The sequence below is a fragment of the Emys orbicularis genome, chromosome 7 (genome assembly GCF_028017835.1).
Source record: "Emys orbicularis isolate rEmyOrb1 chromosome 7, rEmyOrb1.hap1, whole genome shotgun sequence".
Classification (NCBI taxonomy): Eukaryota; Metazoa; Chordata; order Testudines; family Emydidae; genus Emys; species Emys orbicularis.
Window position 1 is genome coordinate 62,578,800 of NC_088689.1, and position 24,747 is coordinate 62,603,546.

A 24,747-nucleotide genomic window follows, 5' to 3' on the forward strand; every position below is an offset into this window, starting at 1 on the left:
GACCATTAATATGTTCCTAATTTTAGGGTTTGACAAAGCAAGTCAGGTGTATTGTGATACTACACGCTCAAAGGGAAGCTTAACGACTCTTTACTTTTATCTTAAAGTAAGTTCTGTTGTCAGGTCTTTCTTCCTATAGATACCAAGGCTAATAGGGGCCATTGTGATCATCTAGTCTGACCTCTTGTATAACACAGACCAGAGATCTTCCCAAAAATAATTCCTAGAGCAAATCTTTTACCAAAAGATCTAATCTTGATTTAAACATTGTCAGTGGTGGAGAATCCACCACAACCCTTGGTAAATTGGTTCAAAGGTTAATTACCCTCACTATCAAAAATTTCCCCCTTATTTCCAAGTCTGAATTTCTCTAGCTTCAACTTCCAGCCATTGGATCATCTCATGCCTTTCTCTGCTAGATGGAGCAGCCCATTATTAAATATTTGTTCCCAATATAGGTACTTATGGACTGTGATCAAATCACCCCTGAACCTTCTGTTTGTTAAGCTAAATTAATTGAGCTCCTTGAGTCTGATGCTATAAGGCAGATTTTCTAACCCTTTAATCATTCTCATGTCTCTTCTCTGACCTCTTTCCAATTTATCAACATCCTTCTTGAATTGTGGACACCAAAGTGGATACAGTATTCCAGCAGCGGTCACATCAGTGCCAAATCCAGAGGTAAAATAATCTCTCTACTCCTGCGTGAGATTCCCCTGTTTATGCACCCAAGGATTGCATTATCTCTTTTGACCACAGCTTCACACCGGGAGCTCACATTCAGCTGATTCTCTACCATCACCCCCCAAATCTTTTTTCAGTCACTGCTTCCCAGGGTAGAATCCCCTATTCTGTAAGTAAGGCCTTGGTTCATAGATGAATACATTTACAGTTAGCCATATTAAGTATTACATATGCATGCAGTTTAGTTATTCCCAGTTCATTAACCAGGTCATCCCACCCTTGGAATCTTTGCATTGGTTTCCAAGAGCTTTCTGTATTGACTTCAGGATCTTGCTTTTGGCTTTAACCCCATCTTATGATTTTGTACTGCTGATGTATTTAACAGTTGCCTCAAAACTCAACTGAAATCACAGCATAATGTAAGTATGTGCCTGGTAAAATAAATCAAGCATTTCATAGGCTAGGTCCATCATACATATATTTCATAGTTAATTATTCTATATAATGTATTGTGTCAAATATGATCTTCCAAGCAAGAGTTGTTAGCATGTCCCTCACTCAGCTAAAATTCCTTTGGGGATACAGATTCCTCTTTCTGCTCTTCCTCATTTGTTGCTCTTTGGTAGCTGGAGTTCTGAAATGGTTTCTGTTACTAAGGCTGAATTAAAGACCTCAGGCTTGATTCTCTATTGCTTTGCACTTTGTCAGTTACACTTGTGCAAAGCGAGCTGCAGACTGCACGTAAAACCTTACCATAGTTATTGGGAAGCATTTTATAGTGACTTAGGACAGGAGCAAGGCAGTTGTGAATCAGGCATGTACACCTCAATTCAGTTGACATCAATGAGCACCACATCTGTGTAACTGAGGGCAGAATTGGGCTTTCATGGTGGAGCTGGGCTTTGGATTGGATCCTCCCCTGACAAAGTTCAGTGGTGTTTGGATCCAAGGTTTAATAGTTCATCTCTACTGTTGAATCTAGTATTTAGTCAATGTGTCTTAGTTTGTCCTCTATTTGTTTTATCGGGAAAAGATGTGGGACACTTATATGTGAATGGCTCTTTATACCGTACACACATTTGCACTGAACTGTAATACTGTTTGGCTTGGTTGGTTAGGAGTTTTCAAGAGATATATGCCACGGGATTTGTTTATTTCTGCAAAGAGAAACTTTCTATTTGAGCAGCTGACAGTCATCTTTGTTGCAGTTCCAAATGGAAAGCGAATCTATTGGTTAGACAAACTACAGTTACATTCAATTTTCCTCCACCAAAGCACTGAATTTAGGGAGATAAGAGAACACATATATTAAGCTCAGTGCTGAACTGCCATACATATAAGATGCATCCCCTTGAAAGTGCCATTCACTGTAATTGTGAGCCTTGGCACATGAGCAGAAAGCTGGGGAAGGATAAAACTAGAGTTGTGTGGGAGCCTGAAGTCAAGACACTATTGTCTTAGGAAAGACAAAAACAGTAATTTTTACAAGCCTATCTAGCTACTTATAAAGCCCTTGTCACTAGAGTATCCCAGTACCTCACAATCCCCCTTGGAAGCTAGGGAGGCATGATCTCCATTTTACAGATGGTGAACTAAGGCATAGAGAGATTATATGCCCCTGATTCAGCAAAGCACTTGTTTATCTTTAAGCAAATGCACGTGTCACATTGACAACAATGACAGTTAGGCATCTGCTTAAGTACTTTGCTGAACTGAAGCCAAAGCAGCTTGCCCAGGGTCCCACAGGAAGTCTATGGCATAGCCAGGAATTGGACCTAGATCACTCAAGTCCCAGTCTAGTGCCTAAACCACAAGACCATCCTTCTTCACAATGCTTCAGCTCCCTTCAGTCTCAGCCTACGCTTTTTTCTCCTGGTTTGTTACACAACTTTAAAAGGACACATATAGCTTGGTGGGTAGTAAAATTTGTTTGTATTGATAAAAAGTGAAATCAGAGCTTATGTCTGTTTTACTTGCATGTTAGAAAATATGTTTCAAAAGTAAGAGGGATGAGTTAGACATGCAGAGCCTGAGTCTGAAACATCCTCAACACCTGCAGCACTCAGTTACTTCCAGGGGAGATGCAGATAGACGCACACCACCACTTAGGATCAGATGCAAAGTGAGAGAGTCTGACTTTGGCTGTGTTCCACACTCATATTTCCAGCATCTGTGACCTAATTGTGCCATCGATCATTTCCCTATGGTCAGGAGATGTGAATTAAAACCGGCAAGTTCACATCCTGGCATCAAAAGGAAAAAACTGTGCCTTGATTGGTGGGAGGAAGTAAAATCCCTTCACATTCTCAAGACATTTCACACTTAACCTTCTTGTCATCAGAAGTGTCAGGTTAGATCGGAAAAACTGTATTAGAACAGACTGGCAGGACTTTTCTTGATGGGGCTTTTTAGCAATGACAGCACTTGAAAAAGAGACAAAAGAAGAACGAGCAACCTAGGCTCCAACCCTTCCATCCCTTATTCATTGTAATGTCTTTATGCACAAGCCCAGTTTATTGGCTTCAAAGGGGTTAAGGGCTAATCCTATGAGTAAAGAGTTTGCCCAACTGGACCCCTATCTCCCATGGTGCCCATTTTCCAGATAGGGAAACTGAAGCATCAAACAGGCACAATGACTAGCTCAAGGTCACACAGCAAGTCTTCAGGAAAGCCAGGAATAGAACCTGGATATCCATAGTGCTAGTCCAACTCCCTGTTCAAGGGACTCCATTGCCTCCCCCCACATGGGAGAATATCAAGTGAGATGCCTCAGTTCTCTCCACAGCAGCTGGAGCTACAAGCTATGCCAGGAAGTAATGGGTGTGTGACCTCATATGGGCTGTGACAATGTAGCCTCACTTCCCCATCGATAAAGTGGGGATGATGCTAATTCCTTTCTCCTGTCCTTTTCCGGATGTATCTATTTAGTTTTTAAACTCTTTGACTTTAACACCAAGAGTAAAAATTTCAAATGCGCCAAAGACCCATTTTTAAAAGTGATTTAGGCCCTTGGTATCTATGTCACTTTTGAAAATGAAATTGAAGCACATTTGAAAATTTCATTCCGGGTCTGAATTGGGCAAAGTGGGTCTAATTGAGAGATGAAGATGCAAGAAGGGTGTAAATGTTCATGCATAAAAGCTAAGTGGGAGTCAGTGATCCAGAATATGCAAAGTAAGATAGGTGTAAATCCCAGGCACAGAGATGAGGGCTGAACCAATAATCTCAAAGCTTTGCATATGGGGAGGCAGGGAGTGACAGCTGCTACTATTCTAGCTTTGAATAGCAGCGATGGAGGGATATAATGCAGCCTCAGAGCCTGCTTGTGTGTTGCAGGATGCAGTCCTTCCCCCAAACCCCACAGAATTCCTTGCTCAAAGCCTGATTACTCCTGCCTTGCGCAGAGAAATATGAATTTCACCCTGTACATGTAATAGTCATGGGCTTGCTTTCCTGCCTCCTCAAACTTCCAAGAGTGCTTTGATACAAACCTCTGCTTATTTTTCCCCTCTTTTGCTAAATTAGAGCTTAATAGAATTTTTGAAAGATAGAATCAGAAGTTGAAGTCAAGGTAACATTTTAAAAGCTTATACAGCTGTCGCTATGAGATCACATAGTAAACTAGCAGGAACTGAAGTCATGCAGTGGGGAAATGTCAACCCTAGCAGAAAATTTATTTAAAAGAATAGTGATCATAAAGAAGAAAGAAAAAAGGAAAAGAAAATGTAAAATGTATTTTGGCATTTTCATAAATGTTGATGTTTTAAAGCCAACGTCTTGAAAGGCTCAGATGAGATGCTGCCACTCTAAACACATTACTAGTTTCTTCAAAGGGAAAATACATCTTGTCTTTGCTTTCATTTTTCCTCCCCTTTTATGTCAAAAGGTCCTGATCTGATTGACAATTAGCCACAATTTTAACAGCAGCTGACAGTGTATAATCTGTGTGGATGAACCGCTCACTGAAACCAAATTGGATGTAGGACAGAACCTGTGGAGAAAATGATTGGTTCTGCTGAGTTCCATTAAGAAGCATTTTCATGTTTTCTGTTATTTTGTGAAATGGTGTTACAATATATCCTTCAGTTGTCTGGAGCACTCAATCAGCTGTCAGTGACAAAGGGCTCTACCGTCCCCCCCGTCTATGCCGGCAGACAGGGCTGGAATTCATTGGATCCCAAATTCAGTGCACTGAAAGGAAACGGTGGAGTTTCCATAGTATTGTTTGCCTTTACTCTAAACCACTGGCTCTCAACCTTTTCCATGCCATGACTCCATGCCACGTCCAAAAAAGGCAAGACTCCCCTCCCATCTAGCCATAAAGAGAGGCATAGTGGTCATGACCCCCAACTTAAGACCCAGGCTCTACACCCATGGAAGCTCCTCCATGAGCATTTTGCATATGAATCATTCAACCAACTTCAATAATAGTCTTACAAGTAAGGAATAGACAATAACATCAACATGCATATGTGGGCGTTCTCAATGTGAATTATACAGAATGTCTGATGCAGATTGTGTCTCTTTCTCTGTCTGTAGGGGGCTTAAATTTTCCTCAAACACAACATTATAATGCTCAGATATTTTAGTAACTGAAGTGCTTCCTTTAACTAGAACAAGAACATGTGGTGCCGGAAGCTTTGCTATAAATAGAGTGCAGCTTCAGTCATTCAAATTAGTGATTCTTCTTGCCCCAAGTACCCTAACCATTTGGCATTATACCAGATTGGGTTTAATTAACAGCTTGACTGTAGTAAACACTATGAAATATATTTTTTTAAATAAAAAATGGTTTATTAGTATATCAAAACATTGAGTAAACAAAGGTTTATATTTTACATAAAAAATATTTGACATTAAAACACCGATGCAAAAGCTGACCGTTAAAAAAACTCGGCATATATCACAATTTTTAAAAATGATGTGTTTTTCAATCTTATTTGATAAAACTAACCATATCAGAAAATGAAGGCGTCACTGACTGGCTGTAAATGGGAAGTCCGTCCTCTTATAAGTTTCAATATTATTATTTGCCATCGAGGGAACACAAATTATCCCATCAGTACAATTACAGAGGTTTCTACCAACTCACAGTTTTACTGTCTTCCTAGTCAATGAGGTCATGATTTAGTGCTTTTTAGAAAGCACTTTGTTTTTTATTGCCTGTTTCTCTTCAACCAGTTCATGCTTACCTAAACTTCCAACAGGGGGAAAGTTACTATAAAAATACCAGAATCCTCTGCTATGCAGAAGATAAGCCCAAGCGAGTGACCCTGATATAAATTACTATTACTAATTATTTGTATTGAGATAGCACCCTATCATAGACCAGGACCTAATCATGGTAGGCACTGTACAAACTCATAACAAAAAGACAGTCCCTTCTCAAAGAGTTTGCAATCTAGGACACATGACAACAGACAGATACAACACGCAGATGGGGGAGCACAATGAAACAATACTAATCAGAGTGAAAAGCGGTAGTGCCATTACATCATCTGCCCAAGCTTGTTGAGTTTGTCGTGAGCATCACAGAAAAAGAGAGTCTTAAGGAGGGATTTGAAGGAGGACAAAGAGGTAGCTTTGCAGATGTTTACAGGAATGTGGCATTGAAAAGCATTTAGTCTGCACTAGAACATGGAGAAAGAATGTGGCAGAATGGACAAGAAGGTTGATTCTGCCAACCTACATGCTTTCCTGTGAAGTTGCTAGAAATTCGGCTGTTGCAGCTCCTTGGGACAGTCTCCTTGCAATAATGGTTATTAGCTAGCTTTGCAAAGGAGTTCTCTGCAGCAGTGGTGCAAGTACGAACAAGAAAACATTCAACTCAGTTAAAAGAGGGTAGGTGATTACTATACTGATCCTGAAGCTTAACAGGAACTTCTCCCCATACAGCTCCAGTCAAATGGTGCGCCAAATACAATGACAAGACAGACTGAGAGATGTCCCTATTTCATCATTGTTTGGGATCTCTTGTTCCTTTGCCCAACCTTCTTCTAACTTGATGATGACAAAGAAATATGTGGTCCTGGGAGGGAAGGGAAAAGAAGAAACACTTCTTGGGAGCTGCTGTCAATATATATGTCCTTCACTTCTTCCTCCTCACAGCACTTGGCTGACTGGGGTTAAGGTGTACTTGGGAGGGAGGTTTATCATCAGTGCCTCCTCCCATGAATGCCTGTAAAGAGAAACCACAGAGAACAGGCCTGAGCTCCCTCTGGGCTTTGGAATTGGGAGTAGCTGAGCTGACTGTTTTCGCACACAGGAAACTAGAAGCAAATGAAGTGCAACCTCGCTCTTGGGGAGGGGGTAAGTTACTTCCGCCGTTCCATGGAGTAGCTTGTATCCCCATGTATGCCAGGGAAGCTACTCTGGCCAGCGAGTGAGGGGAGCGGATCCAGGGTTCCTCCTTTCCGCCATGCCTGTCCTGCCTACTTCCACACATGGGAAAATGTCACGTGAGTAACAAGCCTTGCTGGGCAGTGAAGGGTGTGGCCCAACATGGGCTGTGACAACATAGCCCTCTGAGCTAGCCTTCCCCATCAGTAAAATGGGGGGTAACAGTACTTTCTCCCATCCTGCATATGTCACCGCTGGTTCGATTTGCGCTCTTGGGGGCAGAGACTCTCTCTGACTGTGTGTGTACAGGACATGGCATGATGGGGACCCGATCTCAACTGGGGTCTCTAGGCACTGTCGTAATGCAAATAAATGATAATGATTGGGCTAGGTATGATGCTTCTACAACATGCTGTTAAGCTCCAAGCAGTGCCCTTTGCACTATGCTAACCTACTCTGAGCTTTTTCTTCACTTTCTCTCTTGTCCAAGCCTGACAGTAAGGGTTATCTGCCCAGAACATCAAGAAATTTAAAAGGGATGAAGCAGCCATGTGGCACCATACATACACAGCAAAAAAAACCCTCCAAAGTGGAGCTGCACCCACACTGCTGAGCAAATGGAAAGTTCAAGCCTGGACTGTCGTAGGCAAACTCAAAGTATAACCGGGTCAGAAAATATTCAGCATCTGTGGCTCTTAGAGAAAACTGCAAATTAAATTTAAACCAAAGGTGGCCTTGCTAGAAGCAGCCTCAAAAACGTAGATTGTAAGTTCTCCCCAGCATCAGTGGAATGTTACAAAGGGATGGATACTGCTTTGCTTACAACAGTCTTTTCATTCATTTTCAGAACAGCTACTAAACAGAAGAGTGCACGCAAACAAGTTACAGTTCTTACCCCTCTTCAAATCTACTTCCCTGGGTGCTAACAAGACTGTATTAGTGAAGAGATTCCAAAGATTACTGTATGCACTAGCAACAGGGGAAAAAAACACAGGCATATGAAAACCCATTACATTTCCTCAAAATATTGCTAACCTATAGCTCATTACACTGTGTGTGTGAAGTGGTGGGGAGCTCATATTTCACTGCCAATTTTTCACAGGCAGCATTTCTTCATCCATATGAAACTGTGACACAACTGATTCCATTCTGCATGGGAAACCATCATAAACCTTGGAGGAAAAATGTACTAATATCTGCCCCACCTTGTAAACCCCCATACACCCACCCATCTTCTCCTCTGGCCCATGCTACCAATATGACTCACTTTTCCCTGCTGCTGGTTCCCAGCCCCACCTCTGGGGTGGGAACCAGCGGAGGGGGAGGCAGAGAACCTTAGAAATGTCAGTGCTGGGGAGCGAAGGAACCAGAATGGAAGCTGGCAATGGGGGAAGAACAGAGAGGTAGGCCAACGACAGGGAGAGCTCAGACAGGGCATGTGAGGCTGTACAAAAAGAAGAAAACTTCTAATGGGTGGAATATGAAGTGAAAGGCCCTTCATGTTCAGGGGCTGGAGCAAGGGGATGCAGGAATGGGGAGGGAGGAGAGGCTGGACACAAGATGACTTGTTTAAGAGTTCAAGGGGCATTTCCTGACCTTTTAGGTGAGAGCCTTAGCTCTGCAATGGGGGTGGTCTTGCACCCTTTGACCTTTTATTCATGCCACACACAAACACAGTCACTGTCATCACTTTCGTTTCTGTCCATTCTCTCTCTCATCCTCTCCCACCATCCTTTTCTGTCTCTGTTCTCTATTTTCTTGCTAACCATATTTCCCCAGACATCCAACCACCACAGACGCACTTGGAACCATGTATTTTCTCTCTCCTTTCCCTCCCCCTTTATGTTTTAGTCATATAGGTGTTTTATATATTACTGGCTCCCCACCCTGTTTTCCTGCTCACCAGATAAAGCAGGGCTGCTCAGAGTGCAGGGCTGTAAAATTATTGAGATTCACCAGACAGCGCTATTACAACAGTAAGGGAGGATATTTTAACAAACATTTCTGTCAAAAATTTTAACCCTTGTTTTTTGGTCAAAATTCCAACAAAAATTTCATCGAAGTGGGATTTGAAAATTTTCAGTCAGCTCTTTGCATGAGTTCTGTTTATCTGAATGTGAAGACAGTAAGGTCATAGGAGATATTCTGCTGGGTTAATTGTGGTGCAGTTCTTTTCAAACTAATAAAGATGTTAATATTTACAGCTCATGTTCCAGCATAGTTAGCTTCCTGCCTCAGTATCTCTGACTGAGCCACTTCAAGGGAAGAGCTTCTGCCTGCATATTACAGAAACATTATAGGGGACCTTTCAAAGAGGCTCATTGCCATAGGATGTTGCTGAGGCCAAGAATTTAGCAAGATCAAAAAAGGGGTCAAACATGTATATGGATAACAAGAATATCCAGTCATAATTAATTATTGCAAAACTTTTGGTAGAGATATTAAACCTCATGTTTCAGGGCGTAAGATCTCCAGCTATTAGAGATCAAGTTAAAATCTAATCCCTGGGTCAAATTATCCCTCATCTGCCTACTGCAGGATTCTTATACCTTCCTCTGAAGCATCTGGCACTAGCCATTGTCAGAGACAAGGTACTGGACTAGATGGACCTGAGTCAGATCTACTATGGCAATTTCCCATGTTCCCTCCTACCTCTTTACCCACAGCCATGGCAGCCCGTTTGCAATGGAGGCAGTCTATATAGACCCCTCTCTTCCAGCCAAGCCGGAGGAACTGTCTGAAGGACGGCACTATTTATAGACTGCCTTCTCCCTCCGAATAGGGGAGACAAGAAGGAAGCCAGAAGGCTAAACTCCCAGGAGAGATAGCTATGAACTGCCCGGGATTACCTATGACAGATGAAGAGCTCCATGTAGATGGCAGAAGAGTCGATGGTAAGTGTGAATTTTTGGATTGCAGTGATAGACTTTATTGGTGGGACTGTTTGAGGTCATTAACGCAGCCCCAAGTGGAGGGTGGAAGGACTTATAAGAAAGGCTGGGAAATGGGGGGGGGGGGGAATAGGGAACTGTAAGGGGCCCTGAAGAGGGAGAATGCTACAAAAGGGACTGCTCAATAAACAGCAGCCCAGTTACATACTGCCAACGCATCAAAAAATTCCTTCAAAATATTCTCCCCTGTAGCAATGTCCCTGCTGCACATGAATTCTTTCCAGCACCCAAACCTTGCACATAGGCTCATGTTGCTAAGCATGGGCCCAGTGTCATAGGGCACAACTCCACTGAAGACTACAGAATTACACCTGCTAACAGGAAGAGCGAATATGACCCTGACTTTCCCTCAGACAGCAGCTTTGAAATCTTGCGTATTTGATCAAGAAAAATTTGATTTCCTTCATTCTACAAGACGATATAAGTTGCAGGTATTCTCCACCCACCCTGCCTATGTTTATTTAAGCAGTTTCCCATCATACATGGGATTTTCAGGTCTTAGCTTATCAGGTGCTTCCATTAGGTGTTTGTTTAAATAAGCTTTATGGTGCCTGATAGGGCTTGAGAAGTAAGTGTCTGGGTTTACCTGTGGCCCTAAAGGTGCCCCAGGCTGACTCTACCCATACCACTAGTAAACTGTTCGGCCAGACTCAGTTGTTGCTCTGCAGGATTGATTTCTTTAATGTGAAAAATAATAGTAAGTGTAAACAATGACTTTCTTATCTCACTTCCTGTACCATGGGGAAATGGTTATGATAGTCATACCCTCTGAACTGATCAGGAAGAGTTCACATTCAGGTGTATGCCTAACAGTGGTCTGTAGCACATTTTGAAGTATTTTATTATTTGGAATTGTTTCTTGATCCTGACAGAAAAATCTCCCTTACAAACAGCATGATATTATTTACCAGTGTAATAATTAACATTTTAATCATATGCCAAATCTGTATTTTACTCACAACTTTCTTATTTTGTACATTTTTCCAATAGGCAAGATAACTGGCAGTAGAAATTTACAGCTAGCAAAGGATTTTACAAAAATTAGGTTACTTTAAAAGTAATCCTACATTACACCATGCGACAATTCAGTCATTGTGACTTGGTATTTCACTGCAAAATTCATTCCACACAACATCATTTCCAGCACATGACAGGGTTTCCAGTTAGGATCAGTACTGAACGTCCTAGAAAATTAGAAAATGTTTGTATGAACAGGTCAGGGGAGACGTTGCATAAGACATTGACTTCAAGGGGACACAGAAGGACTATTTGTAAGAGTGAGGGCTGAAGCCTTTATGCTGAAAGTGTATAGGCCAGCAGCCCTGGTGCAGACACAATTTGCACCTGCAAAATGGAGAACAGACACAATCTGGAACATTTATGCTCACAATCAGGAGATTAAAATTATGCAGCACATGAATGGATCAGGGACCCCAAATAGTCAACTCCACATGGAAATCTATCCAAAGCCAGTTCAGCTTTCAGATTATTGGTCTCAGACATTCTCTGCATAATGCCCCACTCAGCAAATGCACATAGAGGTCAATCCCCAGCCATCAGATGGTAGGAACATTCAGTCACTACTGGCCTAGGTTGGATTGCCAATATTTTAACCTCTGAATGCAAAGGGGGGGAAAAATCACATTATTCCCTGGATCATCAGCAAGGTTATTGTTTGCATTCATAATCAGATCTAGCTGTTCTAGTCCATATTTAAAAAAAAACCTGTACAAATAATTAGTCATAGCTATAGCTACTATAATTTATATTTTGTAGCTCTTAAGCCCTGACTAAGCAATGAAGTGAAAGAGCTCAGTTCAAGTTCAACAGCACTACATGAAAACATGTGAGCACCCATAACTGATTCCCCTCAAGTGCCCGTCTCTTGGGGAATAACCATTCCCTGATCACCTGCAACACAGCCGCTGTTGCTTCAGAATATGGAGTGGGAATGTAGGGACTCAGAGGCCTGAATTCTCAATAAGTTCCTCTGCAGGGGGCAAAAACGGCTACTCAAAAGCAGGAATTCATTTGAGTTTTTTCACAGGCCACTTCAAAACCAGAGGCCTATGTGTGATTTGCCTCTTTAAAAAAAATTTATGTTCTGTTAAGATGTAAGTTGATATTTAGTAGAAGCAAAAAGTAAAGCTTATATTGAAAATGTGCAAATTCCCAAGCCAATTTTCACATGTGCAAGCCATAAACTCCAACTGCAAGCAGAGGCCTGCAGACTGGTGAACTTTATTTGTTTTATTCCATGGAGAGGTGCTTGGGATAAATTTATCTTTATTTGAAACTTTACATAGATAATGCAAATTTCTCGCTTACAGCAAACACTAACCCAACAGAGCCTGCCAAAAGCATGATTGGATTTTCAGGTTAGGTTATATTTGTTTTACATCACCGGGAGGTTTCAAAGACGTCTCATTAAACATAAAGACTTTCTCATGTTAAATTATGGCCTAATTTGTGACTAAAAGATTGCAGTACAAATATGCTCCAGCCTCTACCTAAACAGATTCGTTTACATTTGGTAGGAGGAAAAAAAAAAGGTTTCAGAAATCATGAAAACAAGTTCTCAACCTCAGACAGCTCCCCTGGGGCTGGCTGGATTCCTCAAGATCACATTCTTCAAAAATGCACTTTGGTTTAAATTTCTCTCTGTCCATTGAGGACTGTATGTGCTCACTCTTTCATTGTCTACACTACGAGCGAAGGCGTGATTGTAGCATGCTAGGCAAACACATGCTAGCTTTAATCTAGCAAGCACAGGTAACAATATAACTCATGTAGACGTGGTGCCATGGGCTTCGGCACAGACTAGCAACCACAGAACAAGCCAGCCAGGGAGCCTGTACTCTGGGTATGTATTCCGGTTGCTAGCCTGTGCCACCATCTTTACACTATTACTTTTACCTGTGCTAGCTAATTAAAGTGCACATGGGTATGCTTACCCTTGCTACAGTCACACCTTCCCTTGCAGTGTAGAAATACCCTTGGTCTAGCCACTTCTGCCAGGGCCTTTTTTCTACCTGCTATTTACCTCCAATGACTCAAAAGGGAGGAGACCACCATCTCCCCTCCATTGAGCTGGGTTGCCAGGTCATGTGCATTTAACTTAACTCAGCTCATTCTGCTCGGTCTAATCTCAGATGGGGCCAAGCAAGCTGTGTCCTAATCAGCTACTCAATAGGGGCTCTGAGTGGGAGGGAGGTGTCTCTGTGGAGTGTGACCGGGCAGCACCTGCTCAGGAAGAGGAGAAGACCAAGAAGGGCACTTGGATGACAGCTGCAATAGAAAGAAGGTCTGGTTATTTTTCCTGTCTGTTGTACTTATTTCTCCTCACTCCTGCCACGACTGGCAGCTTCATCTACTACTTGTAGCACTGGCTATGAATTGACTATTGCCTCTGAGTTTAAACTCACTATTTCTTTTGGTGATATGGATCATGGGCAAGATGAGTCTCCAAATATATGATTAGCTAGGAGCCCCAGAATCTATCACTGACAGGTTCCCTTGCACATAAGAGCAGAAGTTATTTTAAATCAAACTTGCTCAGGGGCAAGTAATTTTTATTTTTTCTTTAAAACAGGCAAGTAAAACATGTTAAATATCATCATCATCATGGCCATGGTAATGGCAGGTCTATTCTTTTGCCAAGACTGGTAAGTTTCTATGACAGGGTCCAAAACTATTGTAAATAAAAGATAACTACCAAAAAATGAAAAGCCCAGGGCTACAAACCCCACCTGAGACCCAGTTCTGAGCTGTACCCATGCATTTCCAGTCATTCGCTCCCAATAACATCAATGTGAGTTGCACATGCATGCAACTGTGGGGGAAGCGGGGGGAAATTAAACCAGTGCATCTCTTTTCCAAAGGCCAGACCATGCTACTTAACAAGAATCATGCATAGCAGCAGTCACAGCAAGTTCTCCTTTACGTTGCTAAGGTGAGCCCCAGGAAGCTATGTAAAAAAGTCTCTAAAGTTACAATGGGCAACCACAGTATTAATGTGCAAGGGAGAAAGCAGCAGATGCAAGTGAAAGTTTAGCAGCAATATATAATTCTAAACTTCTTAACCAATAATGCACAGTTCAGAAGCAATTTATTGAGGAGGTCGGATGAAGAAGCAAAATTGATACCACAGCCTGGTGGAAAAGATGAAATTCCTCTGATTGTCTTAGTGCCCCCTATACTTACACAGCAAGAGATAAAGATATAGAAATAGGTAGATGGTACTCTTGATGGGATAGTGCAAATGTTAGGAAGTGGACCCACACTATGGGGGTATTTATTACCAGGAGTTGGCAGTGACTACCTCCCTCTTCAAGAAACAGACTTCAGGCCTGGCTGTTGGTCAATATGGCAATTCATTTCATTATCAGCTATTTTTAAAAGGCTGAAATACAAACCACTTACATTTTAGTACTGAACATATTGTTCCTAGGCAAACTTTAAAAAAAAAAAACAGGTTCACTTATCTTTACATATTCTCTTTAAACAACATTGTCAGCTGTAATGTGAAATAAATCTTGGTAAAGTTTGCCCTTGTATCAAGAAGAAGAAAAGTATATAAAAAGAAAACCATTCATTTCTGTCCCTGAAGTTTGGTTCATCAGAAATTCTGTCTTTTTACTTATTTCATGTGGAAGCCATGTCAGGAGTCCCTGGAGAGATGTAAAGAGAGCTTCTTGAACAAAAATGTTGGTTAAATCACTAAACATATGACACCATGTGCATTTACATTTTCTATTATCTCATGATGTGAGTGCTCACAGAACCTCGACCTGGGTGTCCTGGAACTAACCACAGTATTTAATAGCAGTAATGATAGTTATTACAGAGGCCAATAAACTAGCTTCTGTATAGAATGATCCGCCTGGGGAATGTCTGATTTATAGACAAGACTTCAAGTTCACTGGTACTTCAGAGGGTTAATTCAAAGCCAGTAAATTGAAGTTTTGTCTTATTCAGTTTAAAGGCTTTTGAGAACTTCTTTAGAGGGGCTCATATACCAGCATTATTCTATCTCAGAGAGAAATTCAGAGATGAGTCTAAGTTAATGTAACTTGCACCTTTTTCAAGCCTCAAAGTGTTTTCAGCTACATTAACAGACTCCCTTAGCCCCATCTACTGACATGTAATTTACACATCACCTCTGAATATATCCCTCTGAATCCAAGTTCACTGATCTCCTGGAGAGTTCAGCTGCAGGCAGGATGTTTCTCAGCACCATAAGACCAGGGCTATTTATGATGCACAGTTTAATTTAATTTATTTTTTTCAGATTGGAATTTAAATTTTATATACAACTCCTTTAAAAGTTGCCTGTTAGGGTGCTGATGTGAGCTAATGCTTTACAGTGAACATGTGCATTCATGGTCTGCAAGCATTTATGAAGTAAAAGAAACTTACCACAAGTCAACGAGTTTATCTTCTTACAGAGTATTTACAATTTGAAAGTTGTAACAGAAATAACATTTCAAGATTGTAAAGCCACACATCTTAGTCTTGTTTCTTACATTTGCCTTTTGCTAATCATGTTAGAATTATAGTCAGGGGGATTTCCTCTTCATGACTTATGAGGAGAGGCTGAGGGAACTGGGATTGTTTAGTCTGCAGGAGAGAAGAATGAGCGGGGATTTGATAGCTGCTTTCAACTACCTGAAAGGGGGTTCCGAAGAGGATGGATCTAGACTGTTCTCAGAGGTACCAGATGACAGAACAAGGAGTAACGGTCTCAAGTTGCAGTGGGGGAGGTTTAGATTGGATATTAGGAAAAACTTTTTCACTAGGAGGGTGGTGAAGCATTGGAATGAGTTACCTAGGGAGGTGGTGGAATCTCCTTCCTTAGAGGTTTTTAAGGTCAGGCTTGACAAAGGCTGGGATGATTTAGTTGGGGATTGGTCCTGCTTTGAGCAGGGGGTTGGACTAGATGACCTCCTGAGGTCTTTCCAACCCTGATATTCTATGATTCTATGATTACATTTCTTCTAATAAAAGATAGTGACAAAACTTCTGTTCCTCAGGATTTGAATTCAAGCTCAAGTCACAAATCTTCCACTATGTGTTATTAGGCCATTATCTACTACAATTATATGAATATCACAGGTAAAACAAAATGTCGTTGCCTCCACTTTAATCCCATATGGCAGCAGAATTAATATCCCTTTGTCAATCCACCAAAGATTTGGAGCTATCAAATACTAAATGAAGGGTATTCTGCATGAGGTAGTGTAGACTCCTGTTAGAGGCTTCCGTGGATATTTGCTGGCTGCATTATTGCTTTTCTGGATCAACATGTTGGCCTAGTGCTGCATCATCTTTTGTTACTTTTCAGGAAAGATTTTCCCTTTTGTTAATCATTCAGATTCTATGTCCTTATATTCCTTATTCTTTTTGACTCTTCTGATGACAAGCACTGTTATACAGCTTGTGCAGTCATCTCCCACTGCAGCCTTTCCATACATGTTGGTAGTCTGGTATGTCTTAGGTGCATATGGCTGTAAAGTTTTAAGGGCCAGAAGTAGAAGTGATCCTTGTTTCCTCTGCTAAGAGCAGAAAAAAGGGCCGCAACAAGGGTTTAGAGTAGAACAGACCTACAGGACAGATGGCTCCATAAGAATAAACAAGACACCAACAGCAACCCATTCCTGAAGAGGAATCAGGAGAGAAGACCATCTGACCACCCCCTAAAAACTCAGTGAGAATGCATGATCAGCAGCAAGGATCAGACTTGGGATCTTGGAATCTATAAGTGTGAGCCTTTACTGCCTCAGCTAGAAGAACCACTTCTATTAGCCAAGGCTTTAGCAAACTCATCCACCTCTCTAGGTGGCTCAGCCACAATGAGAGGGGGGTCAAGCCCCACATTGAGTGGATGTGGGTTCCAGAGACTGCAGCTAGACAAGCATAGCAGGTTGTCAGACCTTAAACCCAAGAAGACCAATGAGTCAAGAAAGAGCTGGGTTCCAGTCAGCAGTAAAGATGTATGGAGAGAGAGGAGAGAAGGTAATGTAGTTGGAGACTAGAGAGCAGGACTCCAAAAAGTTTGAATAAGCAGCCCAATCTTTGGACACTTATCCAAAATAAATCCTAATCTGGAAACCTTCTGAGGTTCGCCTCTTCCTAATTTTGATGTACTTTCTCTAGTTACTGACCTCTGACAGCTTTTCCAGTATGACTGTATGAAATTCACTGTATCGATTTTTGAAGCCTGACTTCTAATGAATTTCTGAGGTCTCAGCATGAGTTTTCCATCTGGGTGATTTTTAACGGCCCAGTCAATAGAAAATTTGGGGTTTTTTTAAAATTATATTTATATTTAAAGACTTCTTTGCTGCTTGATGTTTCCAGATGGCTTTGGCCAGCCCCAGATGTTACTCAGAAAATCTATTCCAGAGTAAAATATATTTTCTCATATATATATATGGAAATAATCCTCAAATCCAGACTATTTCATTCCCTGGGGGCACATCTACACTGCACACTCCTTACTGCAGCATGTAGAGTATATACATTGGATGCCCCCCTAGCAGGGATATAAATAGCAGTGTAAATGGGGAGGCACTGCCTAGGTGAATAAAGACAAGCCACAACCTTAGGGTATATACCCTACGTGGCTCTACACACACCTAAGCAGTGCTTCACATGTCGACACTGCTATTTTTAGCAGTGTAGTGTCCCACTGCCTTACCCTTGATCTGCCACAGGGAAAGGCTCCAGCAGTGGGGAAAGGCTCTGGCCGGGGGGAGGCAGCGGGGAAAGGCTCCAGCAGCTCCTGGATACTCATGACAGTGTGGACCCAGCCTGCTTTTCACCATGGTCTGTAGCTACACAAACCTTACACACTGCCACCAGGAGTGTGCAGTGTAGAAAGCCTGAGACACTGTGAAACTAACTACATGTATGACACAAATCAGAAATATCTTCTTTTTAGTTCACTACTTTGCATCATTCTTTACAGAAAAGAAACAAACATCCGCCTTTAGTTTGTGGTTATCTTGCCTTTTCTCTTATACTGTAGCATCCTGAGCAAGTACTCAGAGACCTCTGTATAAAGTGTGATCACTTGCTCAGTTTACTACTACCTGGTCCTTTCACTCCACCTCCACCCTTTGGTCTCATTCACCTGAGCCTGAACTGTGAGCTCTAGGGAACATGGACTGTCTTTTTCCTGTCCGTCTGTGCTTGACTAGCGCCCCTGCATACTCCTACAGCCAGTGTGGAGAAGAAATAATATTCTCGCTGCTCCTGTGGCCTGTTCCTTCATTGTTCTGTCCCAAGTAACAAAAAGTAAAACTAGCATGGCAATATTTTAGATTCAAAAATCAAAGAAACAAGACAAACATGTGGCATTAAAACGCTAACACCCAGACCTGCAATATTTCAATGTGTGAGTAACTTTACTCCTGCGCGTAGTCCCATTTCTCAGCGAGGTGAGTCAAGTCAATTGTGTGCTGAAATGTTTGTGGATTGGGCCCTAGAAGTCTTATTTCTCTGCTTTCACTTTCATTATACATGGCATTATATATACATAAGCCTAGCATGACCGTTATTGGAAAGCTTTCATTTGCCTCACAGTGACTTACCAAACATGCATACAAATGTTCATTAAAAGGCATTTGCTTACTGTGCGGCAACTTAACAGTATATTTTTAATCACTGTCACTGGTAATATATACACACTTTTCCCTCTATTTTTTTTTTTAGATTTTTCTTTGTGCTCTGTGATTCTTGAAACCAATGTCAGGTCATGTTATGGCATGAATATTGATGGCACTTTTCACCGAGGTTGAACTGTCAGTAACCCAGGATCAAATTCTGCTCTAGGTTTACATGCACTGAAGTAAACAGGGTAACTGAGGGCAGAGCGTAGACCTAAAACAGACTAATTGTCGTAACTCAAGGCTGATCATGACACTGAAGCAATTTTGTTCTGTGATATTATGTTTAATAAACATTAGCATAAGAAATAGAAACAAATATAATCAGTTGCAAGAGTACAAAAAAAATAGGAAAATAAGAATTTCTGTTAACTCTGGATTGTTTTACAATTGAAATTTGAGGGATAGAGGGGCTGTGAATATGATTGGGCAGAGAATATTTGACATGGCATCTTGAGTATGTGGAGACAATCCTAAAAAGTAATTATGTTTCAATAATGGACATGATTTTTCTAGTTGTTACTCCTGTGCTTAGACTTCAATGGAGCTAGCTATGCCACTTTACACCAGCTGTGGATCTAGCCCTATAGCTGTAGACGTGATTATATGAGAGATTTTGAATACAAGTATAAGTGCTTTAGTATATAAATGCTAAGAAATAAAAGAAACTAGATCAGGAACCTAAGGGCATAGCTACACTTGCAGAGGTAGAGCGCTGGGAGTTAAACCAGCCTTCAGAGACCGCAGCAGGGAAAACGCTGCCGACTGTTTACACTCTCAGCTGGAAGCGCACTGGCATGGCCACATTAGCAGCTCTTGCAACGCCACAAAGAGCAGTGCATTGTGGTAGCTATCCCAGCGTTCAAGTGTCTGCAACGTGCTTTTCAAATGCGGGTGGTGGGGTGGAGTCTGACCGGGAGTGTGTTGTGTGTATGTGGGGGGGAGAGAGTGGGTTTTTGGGGTGCTGAGAGTGTGTCAGCACGCTGTCTTGTAAATTCAGACCCCCCCTCCCCCCCGCCTCTCTCTCACATACTCACAGCAAGCAACATTCCACATTAATGGCTTGCTTTGTCAGAAAGCATGCCAGCTGTCAGAAACAGAGCTTTGAAAGGGCATATCCGCTAGGGTGACCAGATGTCCCGATTTTATAGGGACAGTCCCGATTTTGGGAGCTTTTTCTTATATAGGCACCTATTACCCCCCACCCCCGTCCCGATTTTTTACACTTGCCCTCTGGTCACCCTAAAATCTGCATTCCTACAGCCAATTCCAAAACAATGACAAGAGTGGCCACTTGACTTAAGGGGATTATGGGACGTTTCCAGAGGCCGATCAAAGCGTAGTAATGCAACACCTCGTTCACACTTATGCTGGGACGTTTCAGCCGAGGCGCAACAAGCGTTATGCTTCTCGTGGAGGTGGATTACCAGGAGCTGCAGAGTCCAGGTGCTCTAAGTGCCTTACCAGTGTGGACGGGTTGGGAGTTAGGGCACCTGGGGATGCTTTAATGCGCTCTAACTTGCAAGTGTACCCATACCCTAAGAGTCTGATAGAGTTCTAGCACATGAAAGCTTAATGCCCAAATAAATTTGTTAGTCTCTAAGATGCCACAAGGACTCCTTGTTGCTTTTTCTTGGTTTAAGTTTGTCCTGAAGATTTTTTTCTTAACCTACTTTACTCTGAAATGAAGATGAATGAAATGCTATATTTTGGACCACATCCTGCAGCAACCAATAGAGCAATTAACAGAAGGGGCTACTGTATATTAGTTGGGGCTGACAGAATCTGGCCCTGAATAAATATGGAAGCACCCTCTCCTGCCAAAAACTGTAGTTGTTCAAGAAAACTTTTGGGCTTGTTTGTTTTTCCAATTTACGTGCCGCCTAAAGTTCTTATGTTGCAGTAGGTGGAGAGACTTCGGAGAAAAATGAGTTTTTCTTTATTGTTTGTGCCCTCTAGCTAACCATTTGCTGCTGCATTTTAAACTAAAAGTAGCGCATTTTAGAAACCCTTTATAGGAGAAGTCCATGTGTTTTCACCCTCTTTCATTTTGCTAGAGAGCAAAAAGAAAACTCCCTACATGCAGCTTGTGGCCACCTTTACCATTTTACTTTTGAAGCTGCACTAGACAGAAATACAGTCAAGAAACCCTTTGAAGTTTAACTCTCTCTCACATTTAGGTTTTTAAGTTCAAATGCCAGCGAAATGCTATAAAAATCAGAAGTTTGGGTGTCTTTGATTTCAATGGACACCAAAGCATGACATCACTGAGCCTAAACAATAACTAAAGTGTAAATTTAAACTAAGTCCAAAAAAATCAAAACCAGCTATAGGATCTTTGCATAGCGCAGAGAAATAGAAAAAACAGATGTTACACCAGACAGCATATCCTGGTTTTAGGAAATGAGACACAGCAGGGATCACAACATTTTAAATCAGTCACTAGTTCTTTCCTAGTTATTCCCTTTAAATGATGTGCTCCAATATTTGCAGCCGGCCTCCCTTCCTCCCTCTCCCTGCTGTACACAAATTCATGTCATAATTTTCTCCTCTTAATTAGTTGTTTAAATGCATTTGTACAGGAGAATTACACTGGGATCCGATGTCCCGCTTACTGGCACCAGAGAGCTCAAAGTAATCATGAGAGTACAGGAGCAGAGCCCAGACCTGGTTATTTATTTATTTTTGCCAGCAGGAGCCTAGCACCAGCAGTCACCTTGATTAAGGAGAAGTTGTTCTTGTTCACCTGAGGGGAAAAGAACGAAGAGAACGAAAGAAGAGGTTAGCCAGATGGCGCGATTGGAACTATTCCGCAGTGCTCATGCCTGTTTTACCATAGACCTCTCCGTTCAACCCTGTGCTGCAGCATTACAACATTTCCCTCCACTTCTGACTTTACACACAGCTGGCACCTCCTGTAATCAATTTAATAAGACATGACCTATGAGTTAATATTCCATAATGACAAGGCCACCTTCAGTCCATTAATGGAGATGTATCATCAGCCTCCTCTTCCAGAAGTAGGAGCATTAATGACTATGAAATCAGTACACAGAGGCTGAAAGCAAGTAGTAGACCCTGGTGGAAAGGGAAGCTACAATCCACCTGCAGAATGAGAACCCAATTAGCAGAGGTAGTTTTGTTTGATTAAACTAAGGAGAGGCAATTTAGGATAAAAATAAATCTTACAAAGGTTACAGGGATATCTATGCATTAAAGAAACATTTCATTCTGGTGGCAGCAGAAAGTGTGGCCAATTACATTAAACCAAGAAGACAAAGTTGTGCATATAACCTGTAACTCCTTTAAAGAACAATACATCATCTGTTTTGGAGGCTACTGGTCCTTCTACATATTTAGCAGTCAAGTATCTTTCCTGACATCTAACTCAAGTAGCCCAAATAAATTGGATCCCTTCGCTCTTAAAAAACAAAACAAAAAACCGCTACACATTTTCTCTCTCCTTGTAATCTTTTAATCTAACACCATCTGCACGGTGTTCTCTTTTGAGCATCTGGGACTCATCATGCAAAGTTCCGGATATTAAAATGTTAAGAGAACTTCTCTGTAGGCTTAATGAATTACAAGAGGAGGTCACACTGACCACTGCACAAATCTCATTTGAGCAGCTCCATGCAACTAGAATTGGGACATACACATCTATAAATATTTCTCCAAGTAAAGCTTCTAAGTTCGACCATTTCTTTACCCTCCCTGTAGCTGAAATCACAGAAAGGCAATGGGGTGGGCTTCCCTTCTCTCTGAGCCTGCACTGCTATCCACTGTGAAACATTAAGGATAGCTTATCTTATGAAACACGATTTTTTAAAAAAGATATAATCCGAAGGGTAATTAAATGTGATCTGAGATATGTAATATACTCTTTCTGAGCACATGGAAAGGGGCCAAACTCTTTCCAAGTTAGATTCTTGTGACCTGAGGTTAAGAAAAGATGATTTCATAAACCTGACTATAAACATTCCACTACTCTTAAAGTACTTTTTCTTCTCTACTGCACATTAGATGAAGTGGCAAAAGCATCAGTGAAATGATGACCTTATCTCCTTACTCCAGGAAGAGGAAGAAAACATTACATTCAGATATTGATAGGGAACTTTTTACCTGTGGATACAAGCTAGCTTACGTCTATGGCAGGAAGACAAACTCAATGGGTGTAGATTTGGGATCATTCCTGCCAAAACCGTTTATAAATTGGTTTGTAGTGATAGGCTGGGCTATGAGGCCCAGATTCCAAGGGTTGTTAGGTTTGGTTTTTTTTGTAATCCACACATACTTTATATGCTAAATCATTGCTTCTTCTGGATATTTTGCTACTTAGGTACATCTGGCTTTGTTTAATGTCAGCACTTTAACTGTGCCACATTTTCATTGCAATAATCTACGATACTCTAGTGAAAAGCATGAAGGAAAGAGGCTAAGTTTATTTTATCGATTTCTGGCAGATGCACATTACCACCACATTCAGTGATCGTTCAGACAATTAATATTGTCACTTATCTGCTTTCCTGGAAACGGAGAAGCCTGAAATGTGTAACATTAAAATAAAAATCTTACCTTTACAAACCCTACCCCTAGCTGTTTTGTAGCAAACTGATGTATTTTAGGCATCTAAAGAATTCCTCTGCATTCTCAATTATGATATATTTTACTATTATGCATAACCTCTACTGGAAAACAGCCAACACAAATTGTTCTCAAACCCTCTTCTCCATCCCTGGACATATTCACAGTTTCAAGTCCTTGCTATAAACTCTTAATCCTCCTGCCACTAGAAGTGAACACTAGAAAGGTATCTGAAGCCATGACAACAAATTGCTTCCTGAAGATTGTGACCTAAGTCATTCTCAAGGCACCCTGCACACCCAGGTCAAACATGGCATGTGTTCAGTAACTCAACTGCTCATTTCTACTGGACACTGTTTAATTTGTTTTAATTTCAGACCTTTCCTTTATGGAAGAGAAAGGTAGCAACACTTTGTTTGGGAATGTGGTTAATGAGAGAACCTTCAAGTGGTTTGACGCTAAACACCCAGAAATTCAGAGTATTCTTTGAACCTTGCCTTTGCTTCTGCAAAATTTGGATTTCCATATGAGCAGGAAAAATCTCTTGAGATTTCTGGCATTTCCAATTCCTAATGGAAATACAGTGAAAAAAGCCCATCTAAAAGGCATTTGGAGTGTTCTACTACCATCCCCAACTAGAACCCAGAAATAAGATGATGTGGGAATAACAGAACAAGTCATCTGAATGTTTCAGAACCTCAAAGGTTGCATGTGGTTTTGAGAATGGATAAAGGTTATTAGTGGAATCAGGATGTTTATTTCGTACCACCCATCTCTACATGTGATTAAGGATAGTTAGACCACTTTATATTTAGATCCAGACACATACCCACTCCCCTTGTCCTTTCACCTCTTTTTGCCCAAAAAGATAAAGGGAAGTATCTATTGATTTTGGAAATATATATAGCAGTTTGATGTATTCAGATTTCTGAGCTATTTTGATTTAGCATAGTCTCATTTTATAAACATTATTTCTTTTTAATGCACCAAATAATGGTAAATAAACAAGTCTTCACTAAGGACTAAAGTTCCTCCTTCTAAAGAAGAACTATTAAGAGCCTACTCACCGTATGCCTTACACACCCCAACTCCTAAGGTCAAAGTTTTAAGTGTGCAAAGAGTAAATTCAATCCCACAATATTCAAGCCTACAAAGTACTTTATAGACATATAAAAATGTTTCCCGTAAAACCCATGGAAGAAAAAAGAAAATTCACCAACAGCAAGAATATTAATATTAATGAAAACTTATTCCTCAAGAAACTTCTGAAAACCCTTCTATTCTGCCAAACTTTCCAGCTTCAGCAATTGTGCACCACTCAGCGTTCACCTTCAGAGTTAAGAGTGTTTGCATTGTATTATTTTTCTTATACTTTTAGAGTGAAATCCTGGCTCCATTGAAGTCAATAGCAAAACTCCCAATTACTTCAGTGGAGCCAGGATATCACAATTTGTTTGTGAACACCTCAGTCCAGAGATTCTATTCCTTGCACAGTAGCTTGACTGATTCAGGGCTGCTGC